Genomic DNA, 19,359 nt, shown 5'->3' on the forward strand with positions numbered 1-19,359 from the left:
TCTAAGTGGGAGTTCTTAACTAATATGATTAATTGAACTTTAATTTATCATGAACTTAGTACCTGATAGTATTTTGCATGTCTATGTTGTTGTACATAAATGGCCCGTGCTACTGTTCCTTTGAATTTTAATGTGTTCCTAGAGAAAGCTAAGTTGAAAGATGATTGTACCAACTACACGGACTGGGTCTGTAACTTGAGGATTGTCCTCATTGCTGCACACAAGAATTACGTCCTAGAAGCACCGCTAGGTGCAAAGCCCGCTGCAGGAGAAACACCAGATGCTATGAACGTCTGACAGAGCAAAGCTGATGAATACTCGATAGTTCAGTGTGCCATGCTTTACGACTTAGAATCAGGACTTCAACGACATTTTGAACATCATGGAGCATATGAGATGTTTCAGGAGTTGAAGTTAATATTTCAAGCAAATGCCCGAATTGAGAGATATGAAGTCTCCAATAAGTTCTATAGCTGCAAGATGGAGGAGAATAGTTATGTCTGTGAACATATACTCAGAATGTGTGGGTACCACAACCACTTGACTCAACTGGTGGGAGTTAATGTTCCTGATGATAGTGTCATTGACAGAGTTCTTCAATCAGTCCCACCAAGCTACAAAAGCTTCATGATGAACTATAATATGCAAGGGATGGATAAGACAATTCCCGAGCTCTTCGCGATGCTAAAAGCTGCGGAGGTAGAAATCAAGAAGGAGCATCAAGTGTTGATGGTTAACAAGACCACTAGTTTCAAGAAAAAGGGCAAAGGGAAGAAGGGGAACTTCAAGAAGAACGGCAAGCAAGTTGATGCTCAAGTGAAGAAGCCCAAGTCTGGACCTAAGCCTGAGACTGAGTGCTTCTACTACAAAGGGACTGGTCACTGGAAGCGAAACTGCCCCAAGTATTTGGCGGATAAGAAGGATGGCAAAGTGAAAGGTATATTTGATATACATGTTATTGATGTGTACCTTACTAATGCTCGCAGTAGCGCCTGTGTATTTGATACTGGTTCTGTTGCTCATATTTGCAACTTAAAATAGGGGCTACGGATTAAGCGAAGATTGGCTAAGGACGAGGTGGCGATGCGTGTGGGAAATGGTTCTAAAGTCGATGTGATCGCAGTCGGCACGCTACCTCTACATCTACCTTCGAGATTACTATTAGACCTGAATAATTCTTATTTGGTGCCAGCGTTAAGCGTGAACATTATATCTGGATCTTGTTTGATGCGAGACGGTTATTCATTTAAATCAGAGAATAATGGTTGTTCTATTTATATGAGTAATATCTTTTATGGTCATGCACCCTTGATGAGTGGTCTATTTTTATTGAATCTCGATAGAAGTGATACACATATTCATAGTATTGAAGCCAAAAGATATAAGTTTAATAATGATAATACGACTTATTTGTGGCTCTGCCGTTTAGGTCATCTTGGTGTAAAGTGCATGAAGAAACTCCATGCTAATGGGCTTTTGGAATCACTTGATGCTTGCGAACCATGCCTCATGGGCAAGATGACTAAGACTCCGTTCTCCGGAAATGAGCAACAGACTTATTGGAGATAATACATATTGATGTATGCGATCCGATGAGTGTTGATGCTCGTGGAGGGTATCGTTATTTTCTGACCTTCACAAATGATTTGAGCAGATATGGGTATGTCTACTTGATGAAACATAAGTCTGAAACATTTGAAAAGTTCAAAGAATTTCAGAGTGAAGTGGAAAATCATCGTAACAAGAAAATTAAGTTTCTACGATCTGATCATGGAGGTGAATATTTGAGTTATGAGTTTGGTCTTCATTTGAAACAATGCGGCATAGTTTCGCAACTCAAGCCACCTAGAACACCACAGCGTAACGGTGTGTTCGAACGTCGTAACCGCACTTTATTAGATATGGTGCGATCTATGATGTCTCTTACTGATTTACCGCTATCATTTTGGGGTTATGCTTTAGAGACGGCTGCATTCATGTTGAATAGGGCACCATCAAAATCCATTGAGACTACACCATATGAACTATGGTTTGGCAAGAAACCCAAGTTGTCGTTTCTTAAAGTTTGGATTTGCGATACTTATGTGAAAAAGCTTCAAACTAATAAGCTCGAACCCAAATCGGAGAAATGTGTCTTCATAGGATACCCAAAGGAGACTGTTGGGTACACCTTCTATCACAGATCCGAAGGCAAGATATTTGTTGCTAAGAATGGATCCTTTCTAGAGAAGGAGTTTCTCTCAAAAGAAGTGTGTGGGAGGAAAGTAGAACTTGATGATGTAATTGTACCTTATCCCTTATTGGAAAGTAGTTCATCACAGAAATTAGTTCCAGTTATTCCTACACCAATTAGTGAGGAAGCTAATGATGATGATCATGAAACTTCTGATCAAGTTACTACCGAACCTCGTAGGTCAACCAGAGTAAGATCCGCACCAGAGTGGTACGGTAATCCTATTCTGGAGGCCATGTTACTTGACCATGACGAACCTACGAACTATGAGGAAGCGATGATGAGCCCAGATTCCGCAAATTGGCTTGAGGCCATGTAATCTGAGATTGGGATCCATGTATGAGAACAAAGTGTGGACTTTGGTATACTTGTCTGATGATCGGCAAGCCATAGAGAATAAATGGATCTTTAAGAAGAAGATTGACGTTGATGGTAATATTACTGTCTACAAAGCTCGACTTGTTGCGAAAGGTTTTCGACAAGTTCAAGGAGTTGACTACGATGAGACCTTCTCACCCGTAGCGATGCTTAAGTCCGTCCGAATCATGTTAGCAATTGCCACATTTTATGATTATGAAATTTGGCAAATGGATGACAAAACTGCATTCCTTAATGGATATCTTAAAGAAGAGTTGTATATGATGCAACCGGAAGGTTTTGTCGATCCAAAAGGTGCGAACAAAGTGTGCAAACTCTAGCAATCTATTTATGGACTGGTGCAAGCATCTCGGAGTTGGAATATACACTTTGATAGTGTGGTCAAAGCATATGGTTGTATACACACTTTTGGAGAATCCTATATTTACAAGGAAGTGAGTGGGAGCTCTGCAACATTTCTGATATTATATGTGGATGACATATTTTTGATCGGAAATGATACTGAATTTCTTAATATCATAAAAGGATACTTGAATAAGAATTTTTCAATGAAAGACCTCGGTGAACCTGCTTATATATTGGGCATCAAGATCTATAGAGATAGATCAAGATGCTTAACTGGGCTTTCACAAAGCACATACCTTGATAAAGTTTTGAATAAGTTCAAAATGGATCAAGCAAAGCAAGGGTTCTTGCCTGTGTTACAAGGTGTGAAGTTGAGTCAGACTCAATGCCTGACCACTGCAGAAGATAGAGAGAAAATGAAAGACATTTCCTATGCCTCAGCCATAGGTTCTATCATGTATGCAATGTTGTGTATCAGACCTGATGTGTGCCTTGCTATTAGTTTAGCAGGGAGGTACCAAAGTAATCCGGGAGTGGATCACTAGACAGCGGTCAAGAACATCCTGAAATACCTAAAAAGGACTAAGGATATGCTTGTCGTTTATGGAGGTGACAAAGAGCTCGTCTTAAGAGGTTACGTCAATGCAAGATTTCACACTGATCCGGATGACTCTAAGTCACAAACCGGATACATATTTTTATTGAATGGTGGAGCTGTCAGTTCGTGCAGTTCTAAGCAGAGCGTCGTGGCGGGATCTATGTGTGAAGCGGATACATGGCTACTTCAAAAGCAGCAAATGAAGGAGTCTGGATGAAGGAGTTCATATCCAATCTAGGTGTAATACCTAGTGCATCGGGTCCAATGAAAATCTTTTGTGAAAATACTGGTGCAATTGCCTTGGCAAAGGAATCCAGATTTCACAAGAGAACCAAGCACATCAAAAGACGCTTCAAATCCATCCGCGGTCAAGTCAAGGAGGGAGACATAGAGATTTGCAAGATACATATGGATCTGAATGTTGCAGACCCGTTGACTAAGCCTCTCTCACGAGCAAAACATGATCAGCACCAAAACTCCATGGGTGTTAGAATCATTACTGTGTAATCTAGATTATTGACTCTAGTGCAAGAGGGAGACTAAAGGAAATATGCCCTAGAGGCAATAATAAATTTGTTATGTATATTTCCTTATATCATGATAAATGTTTATTATTCACGCTAAAATTGTATTAACCGGAAACTTAGTACATGTGTGAATACATAAACAAACAGAGTGTCCCTAGTATGCCTCTACTTGACTAGCTCGTTAATCAAAGATGGTTAAGTTTCCTAGCCATGTACATGTGTTGTCATTTGATGAACGGGATCACATCATTAGAGAATGATGTGATGGACTAGACCCGTCCGTTAGCTTAGCACTATAATCGTTTAGTTTATTGCTATTGCTTTCTTCATGACTTATACATGTTCCTATGACTATGAGATTATGCAACTCCCGAATACTGGAGGAACACTTAGTGTTCTATCAAATGTCACAACATAACTGGGTGATTATAAAGATGCTCTATAGGTGTCTCTGATGGTGTTTGTTGAGTTGGCATAGATCGAGATTAGGGTTTGTCAATCCGTGTATCCGAGAGGTATCTCTGGGCCCTCTCGGTGATGCACATCACTATGAGCCTTGCAAGCAATGTGTCTAATGAGTTAGCCACGGGATGATGCATTATGGAACGAGTAAAGAGATTTGGCGGTAACGAGATTGAACTAGGTATGATGATACCGACGATCAAATCTCGGGCAAGTAACATACTGATGACAAAGTGAACAGCGTATGTTGTTATGTGGTTTGACCGATAAATATCTTTGTAGAATATGTAGGATCCAATATGAGCATCTAGGTTCCGCTATTGGTTATTGACCGGAGATGTGTCCCAGTCATGTCTACATAGTTCTCGAACCCGTAGGGTCCGCATGCTTAACGTTCAATGACGATTTATATTATGAGTCATGTGATTTGATGTACCAAAGGTTGTTAGGAGTCCTAGTTGAGATTACGGACGTGACGAGGAGTCTCGAAATGGTTGATACATAAAGATTCATATATTGGAAGGTTACATTCGGACACCGGAATGGTTCGGGTCGTTTCAGATGAGTTTCGAAGTACCGGGGGTTACCGGAACCCCCTCCGTGAAGTTATTGGGCCTCATAGGCCTAATGGTGAAAGAGAGGAGGCAGGACAAGGTGTGGCGCCCCCCCCTAGCCCAAACCGAATTGGACTAGGGTTAGCCCCCCCTTTCCTTCTCTTCTTCCTCTCCTTCCTTCTTCTCCTACTAGGACTAGGAAAGGGGGAAACCTACTCCTACTAGGAGTAGGATTCCCCCCCTTTGGCGCACCCCTTTCTGCCGGCCCTCCTCCTCCTCCCCTCCTTTATATACGAGGGAGGGGGCACCCCATAGACACACAAGTTGATCTTTACCCGTGTGCGGTGCCCCCTCCACAGTTTTACACCTCGGTCATATTTGTCGTAGTGCTTAGGCGAAGCCGTGCATCGGAAACTTCACCATCACCGTCAACACGCCGTCGTGCTGACGGAACTCACCCTCGGCCTCAGCTGGATCAAGAGTACGAGGGACGTCACCGAGATGAACGTGTGCAGATCGCGGAGGTGCCATGCATTCGGTACTTGATCGGTTGGATCGCGAAGACGTTCGACTACATCAACCGTGTTACTAAACGCTTCCGCTTTTGATCTACGAGGGTACGTAGACACACTCTCCCCTCTCGTTGATATGCATCTCCTAGATAGATCTTGCGTGATCGTAGGATATTTTTGAAATACTGTGTTCCCCAACAATATCATCTACGCATAGACCTGGCTCAGATGCCACTGTTGGGAACGTAGCATGCAATTTCAAAAAAATTCCTACGATCACGCTAGATCTATCTAGGAGATGCATAGCAATGAGAGGGGAAGAGTGTGTCCACGTACCCTCGTAGACCAAAAGTGGAAGCATTAGGTTAGCGCGGTTGATGTAGTCGAACTTCTTCACGATCCAACCGATCCAAGTACCGAACGTAGGGCACCTCCGTGTTCAGCACACGCTCAGCTCGATGATGTTCCTCGAACTCTTGATCCAGCAGAGGGTCGAGGTAGAGTTCTGTCAGCGCGACGGCGTGGTGATGGTGATGGTGATGTGATTCTCGCAGGGCTTCGCCTAAGCACTACAACGCTATGACCAGAGGAGTAAACTATGGAGGGGGGGCACCGCACACGGCTAAGAGAGCAATTGATGTGCCTTTGGGGTGCCCCGCCCCCGTATATAAAGGGGGAGGAGGAGGCTAGCCGCAAGGAGGGGCGTGCCATGGGGGGAGTCCTACTAGGACTCCACTCCTAGTAGGATCCCCCCCTTTCCTTTCTTCCACCGGAGGGAAAAGGAAGGAGAGGGAGAGGGAAAGGGAAAGGGGGGCCGCGCTCCCTCCTCCTTGTCCTATTCGGACTCCCTAGGAGCTCCCCCCCACACGGGCTTCTCTCTCTCTCTCTCCCTTAGGCCCATGTAGGCCCAACATTTCCCCGGGGGATTCCGGTAACCCCTCGGTACTCCAGAGAAATACCCGAACCACTCGGAACCATTCCGATGCCCGAATACTACCTTCCAATATATGAATCTTTACCTCTCGACTATTTCGAGACCCCTCGTCATGCCCGTGATCTCATCCGGGACTTCGAACAAACTTCGTTCACCAAAACACATAACTCATAATACAAATCGTCATCGAACGTTAAGCGTGCGGACCCTATGGGTTCGAGAACTATGTAGACATGACCGAGACACATCTTCGCTCAATAACCAATAGTGGAACCTGGATGCTCATATTGGTTCCTACATATTTTACGAAGATCTTTATCGGTCAAACCGCAACAACAACATACATTATTCCCTTTGTCATCGGTATGTTACTTGCCCGAGATTCGATCATCGGTATCCTTATACCTAGTTCAATCTCGTTACCGGCAAGTCTCTTTACTCGTTTTGTAATGCATCATCCCACAACTAACTCACTAGTCACATTGTTTGCAAGGCTTATACTGATGTGCATTACCGAGAGGGCCTAGAGATACCTCTCTGATACTCGGAGTGACAAATCCTAATCTTGATCTATGCCAAACCAACAAACACCTTCGAAGACACCCGTAGAGCATCTTTATAATCACCCTGTTACGTTGTGATGTTTGATAGCACACAAGGTGTTCCTCTGGTATTCGGGAGTTGAAAGTGCAACTATCCCTAGGTGGTTTTGGTAATTCCTAACAACATATAGCTCATTGAGCTAATGCTATTTCAAGATTAGTATCTCAGGAAAGCTCAATGATTGGCATGGCCTGGATGAGAAAAGTGGACCCCTCAAAATGCTAAGGACAAAGGATTGGCTCAAGCTCATAGCTCAAGACTCTACATTTTATATTTTAGTGATCCAAGATCACATTGAGTCTATAGGAAAAGCCAATACTATCAAGGAGAGATGAGGTGTTGCTTAATGAGGTTCTTGCTCAAAATGCTTAGTGATATGCTCCAAAACCCTCAACTACATTCTCACATCCACATATGACCTAAACCAAAAGTCAAACTCGGCTCCACCGATTCTTTCTATCCGGCGCCACCGAGTTTCAAATGTCTTAGCCACCGCCACAAACCCTAGGCAAATCGGTCTCACCGATAGGGATCTCGGTCTCACCGAGATGGGGTTGTAATCTCTTTGTTTCCCTTCGAAACATTTCGGTCTCACCGAGATAAGCGATCGGTCCCACCGAGGTTGCAATGTAAACTCTATGTTTTCCCTTCGTAACGTTCCGGTCTCACCGAAATGAGCGATCGGTCTCACCGAGTTTACCTGACCAACTCTCTGGTTAGCTTATTACCAAAATCGGTCTCACCGAGTTTGTGTAATCGGTCTCACCGAGACTACGTTATGCCATAACCCTAATCATATCAGTCCTACCGAGTTGCATGTCGGTCCCACCGAAAACCCTAACGGTCACTAGCTTTGCTAAATTGGTCAGACCGAGTTTAACCATTCGGTCCCACCGAATTTTGGAAGTTATGTGTAACGGTTAGATTTTGTGTGGAGGCTATATATACCCCTCCACCTCCTCTTCATTCGTGGAGAGAGCCATAAGAACAAACCTACACATCCAACCTATATTTTCTGAGAGAGAACCACCTACACTTGTGTTGAGACCAAGATATTCCATTCCTACCATATGAATCTTGATCTCTAGCCTCCCCCCAAGTTGCTTTCCACTCAAATCTTCTTTCCACCAAATCCATATCCTGTGAGAGAGAGTTGAGTGTTGGGGAGACTATCATTTGAAGCACAAGAGCAAGGAGTTCATCATCAACACACCATTTGTTACTTCTTGGAGAGTGGTGTCTCCTAGATTGGCTAGGTGTCACTTGGGAGCCTCCGACAAGATTGTGGAGTTGAACCAAGGAGTTTGTAAGGGCAAGGAGATCGCCTACTTCGTGAAGATCTACCGCTAGTGAGGCAAGTCCTTCGTGGGCGATGGCCATGGTGGGATAGACAAGGTTGCTTCTTCGTGGACCCTTTGTGGGTGGAGCCCTCCGTGGACTCGCGCAACCGTTACCCTTCGTGGGTTGAAGCCTCCATCAACGTGGATGTACGATAGCACCACCTATCGGAACCACGACAAAACATCCGTGTCTCCAATTGCGTTTGAATCCTCCAAACCCTTCCCTTTACATTGTTGCAAGTTGCATGCTTTACTTTCCACTTCTCATATACTATTTGCATGCTTGCTTGAATTGTTTTAAGATTGCTTGACTTGTTCAAAGTTGCTAAATATGCCAAGAACTAAAATTGGGAAAAGGCTAGATTTTTATTTGGTCAAGTAGTCTAATCATCCCCCCTCTAGACATACTTTCGATCCTACAAGTGGTATCAGAGCTTTGGTCTCCATTTGCTTTGATCTTCATAGCTTTTGGAAGTCATAGCCTTGGTTTCACAACCTAGGAGAGTATGGCGTCTAGGAGGGAAATTACCACCGTAGAGGTCCTTACTTTAATGGTACTAATTTTGCTAGTTGGAAGCATAAGATGAAAATGCATATTCTTGGACATAACCCCGCCGTTTGGGCTATTGTGTGTGTTGGCTTGCAAGGTGAATTCTTTGATGGGAGGGAACCGAATCGTGAAGCTACCGCGAAAGAGTTGAAGATGCTACAATACAATGCTCAAGCTTGTGATATCCTCTTCAACGGATTGTGCCCCGGAGAATTCAACAAAATCAGTCGTCTTGAGAATGCAAAGGAAATTTGGGATACTTTGATTGATATGCACGAAGGTACCAACTCCATCAAGGAATCCAAGTTGGATGTGCTTCAAAGTCAACTTGACAAGTTCAAAATGAAGGATGGTGAAGGTGTCGTTGAAATGTACTCTAGGCTTGCTCTTATCACAAATGAGATTGCCGGCTTAGGAAGTGAAGAGATGACCGACAAATTCATCATCAAGAAGATCCTAAGAGCCTTGGATGTAAAATACGATACCGTATGCACATTTATCCAAATGATGCCAAATTACAAAGATCTCAAGCCAACGGAAGTCATTGGAAGAATTGTTGCGCATGAGATGTTACTCAAGGATAAGGAGGAGATCCATAACAAGTCAAGTGGTGCTTACAAAGCCTCATGTGAAGCTCCCACATCATCAAGTGAGAAACAAACCTTCAATGAAGAATTGAGCCTAATGGTGAAGAACTTCAACAAGTTCTACAAGAATAGAAGCAAAGAGAGAAGTTCCAAGTCAAGGTCCTACAATGACAAAAGATCTTCTAGTCGAGAGCGAAACTGCTACAATTGTGGAAGACCCGGACACTACTCCAATGAGTGTATGGCTCCCCACAAGAGAAGAGAAGATTCTCCCAAAAGAAGAAGTAGAAGAGAAGAATCACCGTCGAGGGAGAGAAGGAGTAGGGATGATCATTATGAACGAAGGCCCTCTCGGAGAAGCAAGGATTCGGAAAGGAAGGACAAGTCATCAAGGAGCTACACAAAACGAAGACATCAAGCTCATGTTGGTGAATGGGTATCCGGCTCCGACTCCGACAGTCACTCCGAGAGAAGCTATCACTCCGACTCCGAATATACTCAAGATGAAGGTGTTTCCGGTCTAGCACTTGTGTCAACCAACTCCTACAACATATTTGATTCACCAAATGAAGGAATTGGAAGATGCTTCATGGCCAAAGGTCCAAAGGTATCACACCTCGAGTATGTTGATTTCAATAGTGATGAAGATGACTTGTTAGGTGATGATGATTTACTTTTTGACAACTCTAGTGATGAATACTATGATTAAACGTCAATTAATCATGCTAATCAAGATGAAACGAATGACAATGATAAGGAGAAGATTAAGTCTCTAACTAAAGAACTAAACACTCTTAAGTTAGCTCATGAAACTATCTTAGGAGATCATCGAGAACTTTTAAGGACTCATGAGAAATTACGTTTTGAGAAGCTCAATCTTGAGCAAGAGCATGAGTTCTTAAAGGCAATCAATGATGATCTTCGCAAGAAAAGTTCTTCTTACATTGCCAAGCGTTTACTCGTATCCACTTACATGCCTCAAGTCAAGTCTAGTAATAAGAACAAGAAGGATTCTTCCTCTAGTAGTAACAATAATCATGCTAAATCCAATATTGTTGCTTCTAGTAGTTCTCTTGATTCCACTAATGATTCTCTTAGCCAAGTTACACTTGAGCAAGAAATAGCTTATTGAAGGGAATCATAGAGAAAGGTGTTTACAAGAGCCTTGCCGGGAGTAAGCAATTCGAGGAAATTGTATGCAAGCAAGGAAGGCACCGGAAGAATCAAGGTACTGGTTTTGAACGGAAGTTCAATGCCAATGAAGTTGAGTGGGAAGAAGATAAATACCCCAAGACGAAGTTTGTTCCTCAACAAGAGAAGTATGATCCTACTTCTTTCAAGGGGACACAAGCTTAAGATGATCTTCCACCACAAGACCACAAGGAAAAAGGCAAGGACAAGCTTCAAGAGGAAATTGATGCATTTGAAGAAGCTCCAAAGGCCTTGGTCAAGTGGGTTCCCAAGACTACATCAAGTTCCACTTCATCAAGTACAACTACAACTCCGAGGATTCCCATCAAGATGGTGTGAATCCCGAAGAAGAAGAACTAGAGAGTTCTTGAGGGTGACTCCGCCAACATACTTCGCTCTTATCATTTTGGCAAGAACAAGTGCAATCAACTTCCACATCTTGCATTAGTTCAAGGAGTCACAAACCCTCTTGTTGGTAAGACAAGGGACAAGGTAACCTAATGCTCTCATAGACATCATCCTGTGTGTGCATCACTCTATGTCTATGGATATCCTTGTTTGTTCCTTGTGGGACTAACCCGTGTAGGTATTGAAAGTGCAACTCACTCCAAAGGATAGCTCCGAATGATCTACATCCTTAGAGCACCCACATCTTCAACACCTACAAGAAGTCATCATCGACAAAACCCAAGGTTAGTTCATCCCTCTTAGGGGGGATCTCACATCTAGGGGGAGCTTTACTCTAAGAATTGAGCTAAAGCAACTCTAATGGTGTGAACACAATAACGCTTTATGTAAAAGTGGTAACCCCACTTGTGCTTAAACGATGAGTATGACCTACGATCAAATGTTCTCATTTGACTCCTAAGTCAATATACTCATATATAGATGACCTAGTCATCGCCAATTGCTTGATAGATGCTAGAATTGTTTGTGCATGCTTTGCCACATATTTCATTTGTCATTTTATTGTGTGAGCATGTTGGTTGCATAATTTACTCATTCGAGGACATCCGCTTGTTGTTTTGATTGATTGGTTTCCTTTTCTTTTTGCCAAGTGGATGGACAAGAATGCCTAAGAACCTTCTCTAGATATCTATGCTTTTCTCGTCTCAAACTCTATTCATGCTGCATCACAAAGTTTGATCAAGTTAGATTCGAACCACTCTGTGTGAGGAGCACTCGGAGTCCCCGATTCGTCATAGACTTAAAAAATCCAAAACTTCTTTGTGCGTTTCGGTCTGACCGATTCATCCATTTCGGTCATATCGAGATCACTAAGTCAATCTAGGTTTTCAATCTCGGTGCAACCGATTTGAACTTTTCGGTCACGTCGAGTTTCAGTAACTGCTTGCAGTTATGAAGCTTGGTGCCACCGAGTTGTTCCACTCGGTCACACCGACAGGGTCAGGCTATATATATCCACGGGTCAAATTTTGGAAAAGTTTCCGAACCTCCTCGACCGCGCTTAGCCTGCTCTGCCTCCCTGGGTCTCCGGATCATCCTCCTCGTCGACAGCCGCCTCCTGTCACTGGTCTCTGCCGCCATCAACGGGATCGTCTCCGCCGTTGCCGCCATAGCAAGTTCATCGCCGAACTAGGGTATGGACTTGAACTTTGTGTTGTTCTAACTCCGATTCCCCGGCACATTGCTTTGCCATGTATCTTGCCACGATTGAGATCAATATATATATATATATCGAAAACACTCCGTGGTTTAGTCGTGAATTGAAAATTTAGGGTTAGGTTTCCGCCGAAACCATCTCGGACCGACCGAGTTGATGAAATCGGTTCCACCGATTTGGCTCAGGCCATTGCACATGTGATTCTCGGTCTGATCGAGAATTGCAAATCGGTGTGACCGAGTTCAGCACTTTGTGAAACCCTAGCAGTCTCGGTGCCACCGAACTGTGACTCGGTCTGACCGAGTTCACTAGTTTAGGTTCCCAAATCTACTTCGGTATCACCGAGTTTGCAAATCGGTAGATCCGAAATGCTTTCTGTGGAAAACTAAAACTAAGTTTTTAATTCATTCTTTTGCAAAAACATCTGTACTTTGTGATGCTCATCCACTCTACCTCATCTATAATCTATTCACAGGGTCTGTTATCAGTGTTTGCATCATGTCAGATCAGAGTGACAGTCAGAACAAGTCAGAGGAACAGGTTCACTTGAGTGAGGGCACTAGTCCCTCTAGCAGCTCAGATGATGGAAGCAGGAGCACACCAAGCAATCTGCCAAAGGCTACCACCAGGGCCAGCAAGAAAAGAACCTCAGAGTCAGAGGATGAGGACTATGTGGCTGAGGAAGAAGAAGCCACCTCAAAGAGGAAAGTCCTGAAAAAGGAATATGGCACAGCTGCTGCCACCAAGCCAGGGATGAAGCAAAAGGTTCCTGCCAAGAGAGCTCCAATGTCTAAAGCCAGAGCATCCACTCAAGAGACTTTGGGATCTGCACCCAAAGAGCAGGTTGTGGCAGAAAGAAAAGGAAAGAGAGGGTCAAGAAGACCACTGCCAGAGTGCTTGGGAGATCTTCAATAATGAAAGACTCTGAAGAAGAGGAAGAGGATGCTGCACCAGCACCTAAAGCTCAGAAGCTCGTGGGAGATGCCATAAGATCAGGGGCTGCTTCATCTAAGCCCAAAGAAACTTCTAAGCCAGCTGCTCCAAAACCCATATCTGCTGGACAAGGAGCACCTGCCCATCTACCCAGACTTTGAGGACAACACTGTGGTGATGGATGAAAATAAACCATATTCTGTGCATGCACAAGCCAAGAAGGAGAAGGCAAAGGCTGAAAAGGCTGCAAGGATGCCAACTACTGAAGAAGCATGTCAGTATCTTCTGAAGAGCAAGCAAGATCAGCTTGGCTACTTGATTGCCTCCACTCTGAGGATTGAGAAGGGACTGGCCACCCTGACTCAAAACCAGGAGAGCTTGGAGAGGATCGTGGAGCAAAAGTTCTATGACTTAGATGTGAAGGTCACTGAGATCCAGTCAGTCGTTGAGAAACTTCAGGATGAAGTGGAGGAGAAGAAGGGCAAGACAACCACTGATGCTTTTGCTAGAGTGCCCAGAGGTCAGAGGTCTGCTGCAGTGCCTATTCCAGACACCAGAGCTACTTCATCTGCACCAGCTACAGCTTCAGTGCCACCGGCTCCAGCATCTACTCCACCAGCTCCATCTACATCGACAGATGCCTTCGTTCTTGGAGTTCTGTCTACACCACCACCTGAAGACCAAGCCCGAGTGTCGATCTAGCACTATGCATTTTTTATGAACCTTTTGGTAACTTGTTTCCAAAGGGGGAGAAAATGTATAGATCATAGGCTTCGAGAGGGAGTGTTGCTTTTTATTCTCTCTTTTTGTTTGGTGGTTAAACTTCGTTTATTTGCTTGGTTGAGATACTTTATGCCTTTGTGATACTTGGATGATCATGTGTTTGATCATATGCTACCTTAATGCTTGTTGGATGACATTATCCTTTTATGTGATCACTCACTTTGCTTGGTGATGAGTGCATGTATTTTAATTATTATCATTTTGAGCGCTCCACCAAGATGTATGTGACATGGAAGAGTAACCCATGATCCTAACTCTTTGTGCATTTGCAGTCCAAAGCGAATCTTAAACTATGCACAAATTTAGGGGGAGCTCTTGCTTTTCACATACTTCTCAAAGCGACAATGTTTTTCACTCTTATTATCATTTGTCGAAGCTTTGATCTATATGTTGTCATCAATTACCAAAAAGGGGGAGATTGAAAGTGCAACTATCCCTAGGTGGTTTTGGTAATTCCTAACAACATATAACTCATTGAGCTAATGCTATTTCAAGATTAATATCTCAGGAAAGCTCAATGATTGGCATGGCATGGATGAGAAAAGTGGACCCCTCAAAATGCTAAGGACAAAGGATTGGCTCAAGCTCATAGCTCAAGACTCTACATTTTCTATTTTAGTGATCCAATATCACATTGAGTCTATAGGAAAAGCCAATACTATCAAGGAGGGATGAGGTGTTGCTTAATGAGGTTCTTGCTCAAAATGCTTAGTGATATGCTTCAAAACTCTCAACTACTTTCTCACATCCACATATGACCTAAACCAAAAGTCAAACTCGGCCCCACCGATTCTTTCTATCCGGCGCCACCGAGTTCCAAATGTCTTAGCCACTGCCACAAACCCTAGGCAAATCAGTCTCACCGATAGGGATCTCGGTCTCACCAAGATGGGGTTGTAATCTCTCTGTTTCCCTTCATAACATTTCGGTCTCACCGAGATGAGCGATCGGTCCCATCGAGATTGCAATGTAAACTCTCTGTTTTCCCTTCGTAACGTTTCGGTCTCATCGAGTTTACCTGACCAACTCTCTGGTTAGCTTATTATCAAAATCGGTCTCACCGAGTTTGTGTAATTGGTCTCACCGAGATTACGTTATGCCCTAACCCTAATCATATCGGTCCTACCAAGTTGCATGTCGGTCCCACCGAAAACCCTAACGGTCACTAGCTTTGCTAAATCGGTCAGACCGAGTTTAACCATTCGGTCCCACCGAGTTTGGGAAGTTATGTGTAACGGTTAGATTTTGTGTGGAGGCTATATATACCCCTCCACCTCCTCTTCATTCGTGGAGAGAGCCATCAGAACAAACCTACACTTCCAACCTATATTTTCTGAGAGAGAACCACCTACACTTGTGTTGAGACCAAGATATTCCATTCCTACCATATGAATCTTGATCTCTAGCTTTCCCCAAGTTGCTTTCCACTCAAATCTTCTTTCCACCAAATCCATATCCTGTGAGAGAGAGTTGAGTGTTGGGGAGACTATCATTTGAAGCACAAGAGCAAGGAGTTCATCATCAACACACCAGTTACTTCTTGGAGAGTGGTGTCTCCTAGATTGGCTAGGTGTCACTTGGGAGCCTCCGACAAGATTGTGGAGTTGAACCAAGGAGTTTGTAAGGGCAAGGAGATCGCCTACTTCGTGAAGATCTACCGCTAGTGAGGCAAGTCCTTCGTGGGCGATGGCCATGGTGGGATAGACAAGGTTGCTTCTTCGTGGAACCTTCGTGGGTGGAGCCCTCTATGGACTCACGCAACCGTTACCCTTCGTGGGTTGAAGTCTCCATCAACGTGGATGTACGATAGCACCACCTATCGGAACCACGACAAAACATCCGTGTCTCCAATTGCGTTTGAATCCTCCAAACCCTTCCCTTTACATTCTTGCAAGTTGCGTGCTTTACTTTCCGCTGCTCATATACTCTTTGCATGCTTGCTTGAATTGTGTTAAGATTGCTTGACTTGTTCAAAGTTGCTAAAATATGCCAAGAACTAAAATTGGGAAAAGGCTAGATTTTTATTTGGTCAAGTAGTCTAATCACCCCCCCTCTAGACATACTTTCGATCCTACAGGAGTTGCATAATCTCATAGTTAGAGAAATATGTATAAGTCATGAAGAAAGCAATAGCAATAAAACTTAACGATCATTATGCTAAGCTAACGGATGGATCTTGTCCAGCACATCATTCTCCTAATGATGTGATCCCATTCATCAAATGACAGCACATGTCTATGGTCAGGAAACATAACCATCTTTGATTAACGAGCTAGTCTAGTAGAGGCTTACTAGGGACACGTTGTTTTGTCTATGTATCCACACATGTATTAAGTTTCCGTTTAATACAATTCTAGCATGAATAAATTATCATGATATAAGGAAATATAAATAACAACTTTATTATTGCCTCTAGGGCATATTTCCTTCAGGTGCTTGGGCCCAATCCCATCGAGCTAAGGAGATTCCAAGAACTTGGCACGCATACCATCCCCAACTTGGTCCTTGCTAGCCACGAAAAAAATATCTCGCTCATTGCCATCACAAGGGTTCCCAGGCCAACCCATGGCCTATCTGTATGAATCCTCTCAGCCCACAACCTCCGGAGGCAAAGGGCAATGGAAAACTTGTCGATATTTACGATTCCAAGGCCTCCATACTGTGTGGACTTGCACACTTGTTCCCAATTTATCTTGCATTTTCTACGCGTGACCTTATCACAACCTACCCAAAGAAAAGCACGTCTGCGGGCATCGATCTTCTTCTTGACCTCGAGTAGTAAATCTAATACCGTCAAGTAGTACATAGCAATCATCATGAGGACCGACTTGACCAAGACCGTACGACTCGCCACGGCAATATGCCTTCCCACCCAAGGAATGCTACCTAATAGTAAATTTATGTAGAGTAAATATCATTGGACATTGGTGGAAATCTTTCCACAACCGCAGAATTCGTCAACCGTTTTGGCTCCCGTGTCGTGTCTACGTACGTGGTCCGTGGACAGATAATGTGTCCGTTTTAGGGGATAGCATTGGGATGCACTAAGCCAAAGGCGATAGAATTACCATTGTATATTCATAAAGAAATGCTAAAACATTATCCTACTCGCTCTCATTGTTCCTAAATTTTGTCCCTAGGTATTTCTGGGATGCATATACCGAAGGAATGTATGTGCGCTGGCGCGTTCACACGAACCAATCACAATTCACGTGACCCAATCACATTAGATATTGTTGTGAGTCATCAACGTCTGGCACCAGAGACCAACAACATACCATGCGTAGTGTGGGGAGCCAAGTGAGCAAATGTTTGCCTATTAAGAGCATCTCCAATAGATGGTCCAAAATTTGGCGGTCCAAAACCAGAGATGTAAAATTTGGACCGCCAAAAAGTGAGTTTTGGAGCTCTGAAAAAAGCTCAACTCCAATAGATGGTCCAAAATTTGGCGATCCAAAACCGGAAATGTAAAATTTGGACCGCCAAAAAGTGCGTTTTAGAGCTCCGAAACAAGCTCAACTCTAACAGATGGTCCAAATTGATGGTCCAAAAGAGCAACTCCAATAAATGGTCCAAAATGAAGATGTAAATTTCTTAAAACGACAAACTACTAGTCCATTCAACATAGTTCAAACATCAAATTCAACTTAGTTTCATACATGAACTTCAACTACTACTTATTCAAACTACTAGATAAACTACTCCTAATCGTCGGAGCTGCGGAACTGCGCCCAGAACTCCTCCTTCTCCGGGTTGTCACACCCCTCCTCCTCCTCCAAGAAGTCTGCCCAATCCTCCTCAGGAGAGGACTCGATGGGATCATCGTCGAGGGACTGGCCTCGTCCTCCTTCTTTTCCCACTTCTTCCTATGCTCCGCCTCACGCTTCCAGTAGTACTCTAGCTTGGTCTGGACGTACTCCGGATGCTCCCGAGAAAACCTCGCCATCGCCTCCTCGTCGGTCTCGCCGGCACTGACGACAACCGACGGCTTCTTCGTCGTCTTCTTCTTTGTCGGGATCTCCTTCATCTTGATGCCCTACGGCACAAGCAGCTCCGCTTTCGCCCGACTCTCGATCATTGGGAAGTTGAGGTGCTCCCGAGGCCTCTCGGCACGCCACACCACCACGTCGTAGTCACGCGCGGCGTCGTGGGCGGAGGGGTATGTGCCGATCCACCAACACCTCCCGGCGTCGGAGAACTCCACTCCGAAGTTACCGGAGGGCTTCTGCCTCACGCTGAAGAAGCCCGACTTGCCCTTCGGTGCCATCGGAGAGCGGTGAGAGCGGTGGCGTGCGGCCAGGGCGGTGGTGGACGGAGCCGGGCGGGGTGTAGCTGAGGGGCGATGGAGGACGGAGCCGGGCGGGGCGGAGCTGCGGGCAGTGACGGCGTGCTGGGCGGTGGCGGGCGAAGCCGGGGTGGGTCGGAGCTGCGGTGGACGGGGCGGCGGTGTGCACTGCGGCCGCGGCCGGATCCGCGGCGGGCGGGCAGCGGGACGGCAAGGAAACAGCGGCGGTGGGCGGGGCGGGACCGGATCTGATGCGGGCCGCGGGCCGCGGGGTGTGGAGGCGGCGGGGCGGCGGCGGGCCGACGGGAAAAGAAAGGAACTGGCGGTTGGGCGTTCGCGGGCGGCACCTAGTTTCGGACCAGATGCACCTCGTGATGTAAGAGCATCTCCAATAGATGGTCCAAATGTAAAATTACCTAGCTTTTGGACCGTCTCGGGCAAAAAACGCTGCTCCAACAGACGGTGCATATGCAAAAAAAATTGGACCGCGGCCTCCTTGTGATGTAAAATACAACACCTTGCGGTGCAAATTTACATCACGAGGTGCATCTGGTCCAAAACCAGCCGCCGCTCGCGAACGCCCAACCGCCACTTCCTTTCCTTTCCCGCCCATGCCCATCCGCCCGCCCGAAGACCAGCCGGCCGGAATCCATCGTCGCGACTGCCCAAAACCTCATCATCGGCGCCGCCACCATCCTACATCCCCGTCGCTGCCCTCCGTCGCCGTCTCCCTTACCGATAGCCGTCTCGCAGCCGCCCGGACGCCGCCGAATCGGGAGGCAGACGGCATGGGATTCGGCACCTTCGGTGGTCCGGCTGCCGCGGTAGGCCTCCGCTGGGTCTTAGGCTGCCGCCGACCTCCTCCACGTCGGCCGTGAGCCTGTCCATGGCCGTTGCGCCAGCCGCACGACAGCCACACC

The 19,359-nt window shown here is 45.2% G+C and overlaps 1 pseudogene; it reads right to left on the reverse strand.

Annotated features, from left to right (window-relative positions):
- Positions 1-17,858: 17,858 nt before the first annotated feature.
- On the reverse strand, positions 17,859-18,907 carry LOC147971854 (uncharacterized; annotated as a pseudogene).
- Positions 18,908-19,359: the final 452 nt, after the last annotated feature.

Source organism: Triticum urartu, chromosome 5A (genome assembly GCF_056163025.1).
Source record: "Triticum urartu cultivar PI428250 chromosome 5A, HENAU_Tu73, whole genome shotgun sequence".
Lineage (NCBI taxonomy): Eukaryota > Viridiplantae > Streptophyta > Magnoliopsida > Poales > Poaceae > Triticum > Triticum urartu.